We start from the raw sequence: 12237 nt of genomic DNA, 5'->3' as shown, positions 1-12237 counted from the left end.
TTCGGGAAAATGCACTTGGCATTAAGCAGCTTCCCATTGGTTATAACTGACAGGACATCCAATAGACATCTCAAATGTAATGTGTTCCCCAAAAAAACCCTATTACCTGACCCTCCCACCCAGCCCCTTCCTTACAAGCCCATCACCAAGATCAGGTCTCCTCTTGTTTCTTCTCTCTCAGGAAACAGCCGGATCACCACCAGCTGCTTAGGCAGGAACTTAGGAGCCGTGGGTCCTGCGAGTGGGGACCCCAGCACTGCACGGCCATCCAGCCGACGCTCACGCCGCCCATGACACCAGCCCATGGTAGACACTCAATAACTACCGTCAGCTGACTGGTGGATTCTTCCAATATAACCAGTATTTCAGTTTTCTGTAGAAGAGCCACTTAAATAAAAGTATATTGAGGGGCTTCCCTGGCGGTCCAGTGGTTAAAACTCTGCGCTGCCACTGCAGGGGGCATGGGTTCGATCCCTGGTCGGGGAGCTAAGATCTCCCATACCGTGTGGCAGACCCAAAAAGTAAAAAATAAAATAAAATAAATTTTAAAAAACCAGTATATTCAGACTTTTGGAAAGTTCCTACCTCTGATTCCCTTGGCGGATACATTTCATCCTTCTCATCCCATGGCACTAAAAATGGTGTCTAATTCAAGGCCGTATGGTGGCTCACCTGAAATTTGTCCAGGTAGTGTCTCTTTCTGAAGATCATGGGCCTTTAGCCTCTGTCCATTCAGTAGACAAATACTTGCTAAGGAGCTTCCAGGATCCACTGGAGGCATGTGCAGACAGCTGGACTCTGGGAGGGCTGAGTGCGGGGAAGACAACCACGGGGAAGGGGCAGCCGCCAGCCTTGGGAGAGATCAGAAACCTCCCCAGAAGGGGCACTTGAAGGACCTCAGGACATTTCAGGAAGGAGGCGTGGCCCACGGCCACAAGGGAAGTTGTGAAATCACTCAGGCCATGCATCCACGGGCCTGGAACTTGACAGTGACAGACATGTGTAACCACAGCTCAGTTTCTACAGCAAGTGCCCCTCAAATGCCCCCAAGTGAGCTCCATGCAGAGCCAGCCAGAAGTCCTCAATGTCATGACCAGCATTTCTTGTCAGTAGGAGTCACAGGAACCTGTCACATGCAGTCTGTTCCTGCAGTAGAGGAAATAGGCCCTTGTGCCATTCATGGACGTTTAAGCAGAAATTCAGACGTGAAATCTCTTTGAGAATATAGAGCTAGAAAAGATGAGGATAATAATGCCTGTCTCAAGGGGGGAGGATCTTTATAGCTCCCTATAAACTGGGATGTTCTCTAAGGTCACACACAGGATGTCTCTGTCTTTGTCCTGGACACCAAGAACCTGGGACTGATGTGATGTTAAATCCAAGGACCGTTATCACCCTTATGTTCAGTGACGACCCAGCTGCCGTCTTCTTTATTCCCTCAAATGTCTCTTTCTACCCGAGTTTTGATGAACTTACTGTGTTGGTGCTGTAGTTGTTTTGGCTGGTTCGTTGGTTGGTTGGCTGGTTGGTTGGTTGGTTGGTTGATTTGTTGTTTGTTTGTCTGTGTGTGTATGTGTGAGTGTTTAGGGGTAAGTTTCTGCAGATTCTTTTGCAAATGGGGTCATATAATAAAATTTAAAGTTTGGAAGTTGATCTCTTTTCACCTGGGTATGTTTTAACAAGATAGAGAGAAGAGTAAATTCACTGTCTTGATAACTGCAGTGAAAGGGGCCCCTTTACGCACTGGGAGTCTGTCTATCATGACTACAGATGCCCAGGACTTATGGGGGGTGGCAGTGGGGAGGGTCTTCTGCACCTGCTGAAGGGAAGAGAGGCCAGTCAGTGATCAAACGAATTCTTAGCAGAAGAAATGCTGAACAGGAAGATAAAACTCCAACCTACTCTATAAACAATTTCGGTCACACTAAAGAAGGAAGAAAATAGGAAAGAAGAAAGTGTTTGTTGGGAGAAATCAGTAAATATTTAATTGATAAAACGGGCAAACATATTTTGCTTAATTTGGAATTCACGGTGATTATTCCTTCTCTTTGGCAGACAGCGGTCGTTACTGCCTGCCCAGCATCTCTGCTCCTTACCTTCTGATAAAAATCAGCCTCATTATCCCATTCTCTTGGTCACGGGCACCTGAGTAAAGCTGAAACTAGGACAGACCATCCAGATCCTTCCTTGGAATTTTAGGTCTGGATCAGGTCCTCATCTGGGGGGCAGGGTAAACCTGTAGCCACTGCCTTCTCACTGCCTAAAGGAAGCTCATCTGCAGGCCATAAAAAGAGAGATGTTTCAGCAATTATTACGTGAGTTTCTGTCACCTACAGATCAAAGAACCCCAACTAGCACAATCTCATCTTACAAGGCAGGAGAAAGAGGACCAGGTGGGCAAAGTAACTTCCCGAGGTCACAGCAAGGAGACCTCAGGACTCCCAAGGCCCGGCCAGGGCCTTCCTGCTGCACCAGCTCCCCTGCATGGGCTGAGAGGCGACCAAGGGCCTGTGCTCAGAGTGGACCCCCAGGAAGATGAGTGACCGGCATCTTTCACACGTCCCCTCCCACCCCCTCCAGCCCTTCTCCTGACCACTCTTGACCTAGAGTCACGGCAACAGAAAGACTAGGTCGCTCCTGGAAATCTCTTAAAAATGCCCCAAACTGAGAATCCAGCCATTCTCTTACTGCTGCTTCTGGTTTGTACGAATTAACACATTTCTATGCCTTTAACGAAGGACTTAAGTCATGAGATCCTGCATTATTTAAACGGTGCTTCATGTTTGCCTCAATCCCTCTCTTGCTAAAATCTCCCCAACTGCTTTGCAAAAATCATAGCTGAGTCCGGCCACGCCCTTCACGAGGAAGGTGAAGATGGAGTGGTCCTCTTAGCTGGACAGAGACCTGGCATCTTGATTCACAAACGCCTTGGGCTCAACCCCTGACTTAAGCACCAGTTAACTATTGTGACATGAAGTCAGTCCCTTCCTGCCCCAAACCTCTGAAAATGGAGAAAACAGTAATGCGTATTCTGGACACTATTGTGAATATTCTGCAAAATCATGTATTCACAGCACTTAACACAGGTCTGGGTACATCTCGGGTCCTCGGCCAATGTTCATTTCCTCCTCCTTCCTGTCTTAGCTGATTAGGAAAAGAATGTTTCACATGATCCAGGAGCCTGCCTGCTCCCCGAGTAAGTTACACAGAATTATCTTATCTTCTCGTACGTAAATATACATACGATGAATGGTGTAACATTAACAGCATAATGAATATTCTAATTATGGCTCTAATGTTAAAGCTGGCATCACACATTAATCCTTAGGGAATACCAATTGCCAAGGAGGTAATTACCAGCCTGTTTTGGGGCACACTGAGAGGATCGAACTTGTGAAATCAAGGAGCCATCACACTTTTCAAAACACAGGAGTAAATCTGTTACCATAGAGCATGAACACCCACCCACACACACACCCACACACACACACACACACACACACTCACACTGTCCCTTTCCTCCCAAGCCACTGCCATATCATTTCTCTTCTAATATCACTGAAGGGACAGAGGAAACGAGTGCCGTGAATTTAACCAGCGCCACTGACGGAGGATTTACGCGGGCTGGAGGCGGGCTTGGACATTTCCCACGTTTCTTGGACAGCCCAACAAGTGTTTTTAGTAGCATACTCCCGTTTTGTGCATGGGGGTCTGAGGCGTGGAGAAGTTTAATGATGGTAACTATAACCGAAACAAGAGCTGACACTCCTGCTTCTGAGTGTTTCCTACGGGCTACATTTCCAGAGCCATTTGCGTGGGTTATTGTCACTGTTCCTACCCCAGCTTTCAAAACGGCACTCATACTCAGCAAGCATCATACAAGAAAACAGTGGTGGAGCCAGGACCTACCCCCAGGTCATTGCTCCCACAGGGCAGACGGAAATGCTGAGGAACACTGCCCACTTGTTCAGGCTCACACGGGTCCGTGCCAGGAAGTTATGACTCAAAGCCCACTCCATCAGATACCAGCCTATACCTTACGCAGGATAGTTCTGGAGTTCAGCATTTAATTTGACATAATCTCTTGTGTTTTCCTTGAAAAGAAAAGAAACATAGGAGTAGCTGGCTGCAAAACTGAACCCATGAGTGCCGAGCCAATTAAAGGATTTCTATTAAGCCAGAGCAAAGTCTTCTCTGAGGCACAAGAGGTCTGTCCCCAGCACAACCAGTATCCAGATCTTGGTCAATAACTCAGATGGGCATAAATACGGTCACAGCTTATGTTTATGGAGGACATAAAGATGGGCAGGAGAATGTATAACAGATCGGGAAGTTGGGCTGAACAGAAACTGGTCGTGACATTGACTCCAGCTCTACCAGGGACTGTGCCACTTGTGTTGCCCTGTTTAAGTCAATGGGGTAAAACTGAGGGTGCCAGCGTAAGAGCCAATGCAGAACCCTGCAGGTGGGTGAAAGAAATCAGGGTGAGGAGAGAGACACATGGCCTCAAGACAGCCTTTGATCCCAAGCTGGCCCTGAACCTGGGAGCTAGCAAAGGAAGAAATCCAGAAAGTCCAAAGATCAGGGTCTTTCTGGTGACCTTTGGCCAAAAAACCATCCCCTTTCTTCTCAGAGGATCCAGAGCCAGGAGCAGGTGAGAGCTAGGACTGCAGAAGGAGGTGGAGACCAGTTCCCGGGGGTCTGCAGGTGTCCCCTAAGATAGGGGAGACCAGCAAAGGTGGTAGGCGGATGGGGTTTCAGTGATATCACGCAGGTGCAAGTGTGGAAAATGCATGGGATGGTAAGCAGAACTGAAGGCAGAGAGACAATTAGGTGATTTGAATAAGAGCCAGGCAAGAAGCACTTCAAGAGATCTGAAGGATGCGAAATTGATTAGACTTGGTGATTGACTGGCCAGAGCTCGAGGGGAAGACAGACTTCAGGGCAACTCCCAGGTACTGACTTGGGAAGCTGGCTAATAATAAAAATTTGTTTCAGCTCAATCTGAAAGCTGACAGATAATTAAAGGAGACTCCAACGCCACTGGTGATAGTATGATGTATGGGGTATCCGCACTTTGATACAACACTCTGCTAATTTCTGTATATCACATAGTATTTTCATTGAAAATACTTCCAGAAGAAAGGAGAGCGAAGGCAAGAGATGGAGAAGAGGGGGTGTCTATGTGATCAGCATTCCACATGGGGCAGTTGTGCAAGTTCACTACCGGCAAGACCAGCTGCCGGCCAAGGGCTGGATCCCGGCCACCTCGGCAGGAAGCAGCCTGCAGGACCCGACGGGGCAGAGCGCTGCTTATATTCTGACCCCCAGATGTTGAGTTAGATCTTAATGGTAAGGGTCGGGTGTTACAGGTGACACGCTGTACACCAGCGACCAGAGAACCCATCAGTGAAGGGCCTGCAGGCCATTCGAAGCAACATGCATTTTTGAGATCTCCATTCAACTTCACCTTCCCAACCTCAGATCCTGGATTCTAACACGTGGAAGGGCAAGCCTGTCCAAACCACGTAGACAGGGACAAAGGCAAGGCTTTGTCTCCCCTCAGGGCTTAAGCAACCTCACTTGTCCCCTCCCATGCCCAGAGCCCACTCCTGCCCTCAGGCATCCAGGGGCAAGAAAGGTCCAGTAGCTTCAGCCTCAAGCGGACATTGCACCTGCTCAGTGAAAAAAAAAGTGGGTATGGCTCTATTGTAAGCGGACCAGACTGTGCACATGGGGACCACATGGGCAACGCATCTCTGAGCCTGTGCTTGGGCTTCCTTTGGGGCTGCAAGTGAGAGGGTTTCACACCCACAGAAGCCAGAGGCACTTTCCTCTCTATGCTATGTCCTTGGATCTCCTGAAATCCATGATTGATCCTGCCATGGATTCCCTCACTCACGGTTTATCTATGTAGCATTATTTACCTAATGCACTTCCCTGACAGGTGGAATTTCTGATCCACCACTGGTCGGGGAGTTAGTATGTGGTACAGGCTCAGACACAGAGCCTTGCTTGGTGCAGAGACGACCGGAGAGGACCAGAATTAAGCCTGGACATTTGCTGGAGCCATCGGAAAAGAGAGCCCCACCTTAAGCAAGACCCACGTGGATGTAAGTGTGGGGCTATGTTGTGATGGCCTGAAGCAAAGGCCCAGAGGAAACCAGAGCCAGAACACAGAGCAAAGGGGTCCCCCGATGACACCGTGCCAGCCCCAGGCTCTCCAGGCCCGAACTCCCAGGTCATTTCTGTTAATTGAGCTAATAAAGCCCTCCCCCATCCTTTCTTTTATTCCAAGCCTGCTTTGATTAGGTGTCCTGTCATCGCCCTGGAAGAATCCTGACTAACAGACCACTGACAGTTCACTGTCCCCATCTCCACAGAAGCTCTTAAAAAGTGTAGAGAGAACCCACGTGCATCACTTCTGTGGGATAGAGGACATGCTGCTTTGCATTTTTCTCTACCGCCTTCCTGAATATATCCTGAGTGCCTCAACCAGAGTGTCTGATTCTACACTCTCCTGGGACTCCTGTGGCCTAAGTACTCAGTAATAAATGCTCAGTAAGTAAACCTTCTGTGTGTACCATCTAGCATAACCTTAGATGTGCTGCCTTCGTTTTCAATAGAATTTTTCCCCAAACAACTACTATGCGTCCCTGCCTTTGAAAGGCAATATCCCTCAAAATAGCCCCACTCATTCTTTCAGTCGCTATGTATTTTCTTGAGCACTTACTATGTGCTGGTGCCGTGTGCCGGTGACCCAGGTATCTGTGTGACAGGGCTCCTGCCTAGCTGGAGAGGCGAACAGTCCAGATAACATACACATGCCCGGCAGTGTAAGAAAGATCAGGGCAGAGCACGAGGGTGGGAGCCCCAAAGAGGAAGCCCCAATTCTGCAACTTTAAACTATCTGCCTCTCGGCTTCCCACGCAGCACTCGAGGGTGAAGATGTGTTTATAGACAGGAACACGCCAGGACTGTTTGCATCAGGGAACAAATGTTGAAATCCATCTGCCATGGCCTCCACTGCAAGGTGAAAAAAAGCCTAAAAATACAAGAAAAGGTAAGCGCTCCCATCACAGCATAAATAAATAGGTTTGACAAATGTTCGTAAAATTGACAGCTTGTTATCAGAGGCCACAAACCTATGGCTCCACTCATGTTTTCATGGGAAAACTTCTAAATGCAGGAGAAAATGGCAGCATTGCATTTTCACAAAAATATAGCTGTGACCCCAAAAGTTTATCATCTCAGCCTCCCAGTTAACCAAGTTAAAGCAATCAGTCTTGATATGCTCTCTTCCTTCCTGGAAATCCTATAGCAAAGTCACTCAACACATACTTAAGAAACACCTGTACATGCTAAGTAGTCTGCTCGGTGACAAGGATACACCAGTGTTTGTGGCCAGAACTCTTTTATCTGGTGGCTGATCAAATCAGGAAGCATTTTTTGATCACTTGCTAAGAACTGTGACCAAATCTATCATTTATGTAGAATGCTGCAGTAGCAGCAGTTGAGTTCTAAGACAGTTAAATCTTACATTGCTTTATTGTGTTTACAGTATTTGCCTACTTAAGCCTCCACTTTGGGGAAGGACCAAGCTTACTCTTAGGGGTCCCCCCCATCCACTCTCAGGCCAGATGGCGAGGGTTGGACTGGCAAGCAGCCCGACTCCCAGGGTGGACGGAGTGCTCAGGCCTGGGCCATTGGACCATTCTGTCACTCTGGCACAGCAACTGGATGGAGGGACAGTGTGACCCATACAGGCCAGTTAGAACCAGAACCTCAGCCTCCAGAATAGGGGAGGAAACTAGGACACTGCAGTTTTCTTTTCTCTGTTTTATTGGATCTGGGGCCGTAAAGCTGAAATTGCCTGAACCCACTGTGTGGAGAACATGCAGCTGAGCACGAAGCCACAGGCTGGGAGACACAAGGTCCTGATGGTTTCTTAACCCATTTCTCCAGTTCTACTCATGTAAGCCAGGTGGCCCAACCCTAAACTTTTCAACTGCATGAATCAATAAACTCCCTTCTTTGGCTTAAGCTGCAAAAGAGAATTTCTGTCTTGCAATCAAAGCATCTACATTAATGATGTGTTGAATTCACTTGATTCTGGGGTAATCGATTAGGGCAAGAGCCCTGTATCTTCTCCTGTATCCTCCACTGGACCCAGCACGGTGCTCCCCAGAGGACCCACTGAGTCAGTGCTTACGGAGAGGATGGACAGTCCAGGTCATGACATTGAAGGGTAATTCACACGCTGTTCACCAGGCAGGATCCACACTTCTACTCAAGGTGTTCCAGCAAAGGGTATCAATGACAGGGCCGGGAGAGCCCCGGTCAAAGCTGGTGCTCAGCCTGTTGAGTCCTCCCAGCATGAGCAGACTCTGGGGCGCTCAGCTCAGAGAAAACTCACAGGATAAGGATTAAAGCAGATGGTAATTTCCTAATAGCCATAATAGCTGCCAGCCATTGAGCCGTTACCATGAGACAGAAGCTCAGATACACACTTACACGCCTCATAGCTGTTCCATATTATGAGCTTGGGAAAGAAAAGATCCCACATCCATCTCCACCTTCAGGGAGGGTCATGACAGCCAACGATGCTCTCCAAGCAGATGCCATCTGCTTACGCAGCCTAAGCTTCAGGGCCCATCACTTGCCAGTGCCCTTCCGAGGCCCCACATGCTCTCTTCCCAGACGTGGGAGGAAGCAGCACCTTCAGCCCCTCCCTGGAAGAACGCAGCTCAGCTCCAGCCTGCAGGCCTCCCTCTCTGCCCTGGGGATGGTCGCGGGGACGGACCGAAGCTTCAGGTGGCAGCCCTGTGGCCACACTGGCCAGCCCACTGCCAACAAACTGGCCCAAACTGTGCATCCAGGCCCCAGGTCTGACCATCAGGAAGGAACCGAACAGCAGCCATCTGTCCTGCGGATCTTGCTCTGTGCTTGGGGCTATCACAGCCCAGTCGGAAGGGCCAGCTGACCACCAACAGCTCTTGAGCTTGGGGACCAGGGGTGCAAGGACCTGACGGAGCTGCTAAGGTAGTCGTGCACTAACCCACACCTGGAAGTGTGAGGCTGCCCTTCTCCCAGGCCATCCCGGGAAGCAGCTCTGCAGAAAGTGTCACCACCAGCATGGAGTCCCACAGCTGAAAGAGCCCTCCCTAAACCGCCAATAATCTGAAACAAGTATCCATCATTTACACCAGGAGAAAGACTGGATTCTCTTTCTACTCACTAGACAGAAAATAATTTTATAAAATTTCTGTCCTATGAAGAGGTAAGCAAGGGATACACAGCCAAAAACTGTGGGGGGAAAATGCGTCATGGAGGTGTGTCAGGCAGTTAACTAATCATAGTAGGCTATTCTTCTGGGTCTTTGTCATGATTGTGATAATTACGATAATTAAGGATGGCCTGGGGAGTGCCAGGGAGAGGATATGAAATCCTAGTTGAGTCTCATCCCATCCTTTCTGTGTGTGAGCTGCCTGTGCATAACGTCCCTGTTCTTCTGACCTCTGGCCCCTAAACTGACTTTTACCTAGCTCAGGTAACCATATCCCTGCATCTGTGCTTTCCACATCCAGCTCTCCACTGCATAGCCTGATGATGGTTAAACAGAGAAGCTATGAAAGTTTTAATGATTTAAAAAACACTTACTTTATCCATTCATCCGATGATGAACAATGGATAAAGAAGATGTGGCACATATATACAATGGAATATTACTCAGCCATAAAAAGAAATGAAATTGAGCTATTTGTAATGAGGTGGATGGACCTAGAGTCTTTCATACAGAATGAAGTCAGAAAGAGAAAAACAAATACCGTATGCTAACACATATATATGGAATTTAAGAAAAAATTAAAATGTCATGAAAAACCTAGGGGTAAGACAGGAATAAAGACACAGACCTACTAGAAAATGGACTTGAGGATGTGGGGAGGGGGAAGGGTAAGCTGTGACAAAGCAAGAGAGTGGCATAGACATATATACACTACCAAACGTAAAATAGATAGCTAGTGGGAAGCAGCTGCATAGCACAGGGAGATCAGTTCGGTGCTTTGTGACCACCTAGAGGGGTGGGATAGGGAGGGTGGGAGGGAGGGAGGCACAAGAGGGAAGAGATATGGGAACCTATGTATATGTATAACTGATTCACTTTGTTATAAAGCAGAAACTAACACACCATTGGAAAGCAATTATACTCCAATAAAGATGTAAAAACAAAATAAAATAATAAAAAAAAAACACTTACTAAATATGAGATAATGGAGAATCACCAAATACTTGCATTCATGGTGATACTGTAGTTTTGAAATATAGGAAGTGAATATTTGTTTTTAAGCAGAAAATCTGTTTTAAAAAGCATACAACATTGAATAACTGCAAGCGCTCCCCAGGGATTTGGAAATCAGTAACATATGACCTCTCTCTCTTTTTTTCCCTTGCTAAAGAAATTTAGTAATTATGTTGCTGCTAAATGCAAACTATTCAGTATAATGTCTGGCCTCTGAAATTCAATCAAGAGTCACTAAAAGTCACCCACTCCCCTCTGGAAGGTCTATTATGTTTCTACCTCCATAATGAGCAGAAAAGTAAATGTAAGAAAAAGAATGTGTTGAGGTCACGGTTATGTGGAGTTCCTCCTCCAGGTTCTGCAGTTAAGCAAATTATAGAAACGATTTTTCATCCCAGGGTCAAGATTAATGCAATAAACCCCAATCAAATATGACATGGAGAAATCAGATATGCTGATGTTAGACAAATAAACTAAGCAAATTTTCACTTACCAAAGAACAAAGGGGTGAAATGATATTGAAGGAAAGTTACATAACTTCTCTGTTAAACATGGATAGGATACGCCCGAGCCATTCCTTACAAAAAGCCATGAATTCACTTTCACATATGATGAGATTCATGTTGAAACACTAAAAATGCTGTTGATACTTAGCATCCTCTATAGTTTATGTAATTATATTAAGCTGTTGTACTTTCTAATCATGCTATTTTTAATTTTGATGTAATAATCATGTCAATCTACTCAAAGGTTCTGACTTCATTAACTATGCATAGAGAACGTTCCTGAAAATGTAATCATCAGAAGATGACATATTTAGCACCACCTGATGGTACAAAAGAGAGATGAGAACAGGCCTTAATGTTTGAATCATGCAAAGGGAAATGATGATTTTTTTTAATATAAATGTGTATGTTTTACAACAGACAGCATTGAGGATTTCAGCATGTGGCATCAATTTTCTTAGAAACTGAAAATTTGTAAGAGATTTTCATGCAAAATCTACCAAAATGGTATTTATATAGAATATAAACTAAAACTATTTGAGTATAAGAATTCATAAATCACATCATTATTTCTTCATATCAAAACATTTTATCTGATAATCTAAGTTAAATTTATAAGCCGTACAAAACTATGTATTTAACAAAATTCTTGAATTGCTAGGAAATATCTGCCAAGAGAGAATCCTAAAATATTACACATGTTACAGTACAAAACGCTTTCCAAAATTTGAATTTCTCTGTATTTAAAACACAAATATTTTTCAAACATGATGGAGACCTCCAGTTTTAATACAGAAGTGTAAAGAAGATATTTCAACCTTCTTGCAAAATCAACCTGCAAGTTTTAACAAAACTCAGAGGCATAGGAAGCCCCAAACCATGCTGTATAAGGAATGGAAGTGAAATTCAGTAATGGTCAAACAGGAGAGAGGATTCCATGGCTGTAGACTGTAGACAAGGCTGAGAGGGTAAAGGTCCCAAAGAAAGTGGCAAGCCTAAGGGTCAAGCTCACCTCCTGTCTTGAGGACAGCAGGCAGAGGTGGGAAGTGGGAAGTTTCCATGGACTGAGATTCGTACAAAACTCAAAAGGAAAGCAGGATGTGGTGGACTGGATGGGAAATCAGTCAGGTCCACCATATCTGCAGGAAGCTGTCCATCAGTGAAGCAGGAAGCAGAAGAGAAACCCAGCATTATTCAGGGCAGAGTTGCCTCTGAACATGTCAGGTGATTTTGAAAGTAAAGGCTGGAAAGAATACTCTTAAACATAAGGCCTTGTGTCCTCTGAAGAACTCTGCTAAGCGTCTATGTTAGGTAGTCACTCCTGCTGTATGATACATGGTCCTGCTCTCCATTGTGTCACTTTGAAATTAGCTGGACCAGAAAGAATTTGCCTCTTTCAAATATAACTAATGACCAAAAAGGATCCAACAC

The 12237-nt window shown here is 46.0% G+C and overlaps 1 long non-coding RNA gene across 1 annotated transcript in view; it reads right to left on the bottom strand.

The window, feature by feature from the left end:
• LOC109551228 (uncharacterized) overlaps positions 1-7044 on the bottom strand; it is a 30184-nt gene extending 23140 nt beyond the window's left edge. The window contains exons 1-3 of the long non-coding RNA XR_012325829.1: positions 6734-7044; positions 3910-4094; positions 673-2275 (exon numbers count right to left, since the gene is read on the bottom strand). This is a non-coding gene — a long non-coding RNA (uncharacterized lncRNA). The remainder of the gene's footprint in view (positions 1-672; positions 2276-3909; positions 4095-6733) is intronic.
• Between the last annotated feature and the right edge of the window lie 5193 nt (positions 7045-12237).

This window comes from Tursiops truncatus, chromosome 14 (genome assembly GCF_011762595.2).
Source record: "Tursiops truncatus isolate mTurTru1 chromosome 14, mTurTru1.mat.Y, whole genome shotgun sequence".
NCBI classification, from domain to species: domain Eukaryota; kingdom Metazoa; phylum Chordata; class Mammalia; order Artiodactyla; family Delphinidae; genus Tursiops; species Tursiops truncatus.
This window is presented reverse-complemented; position numbering and strand designations above follow the sequence as displayed.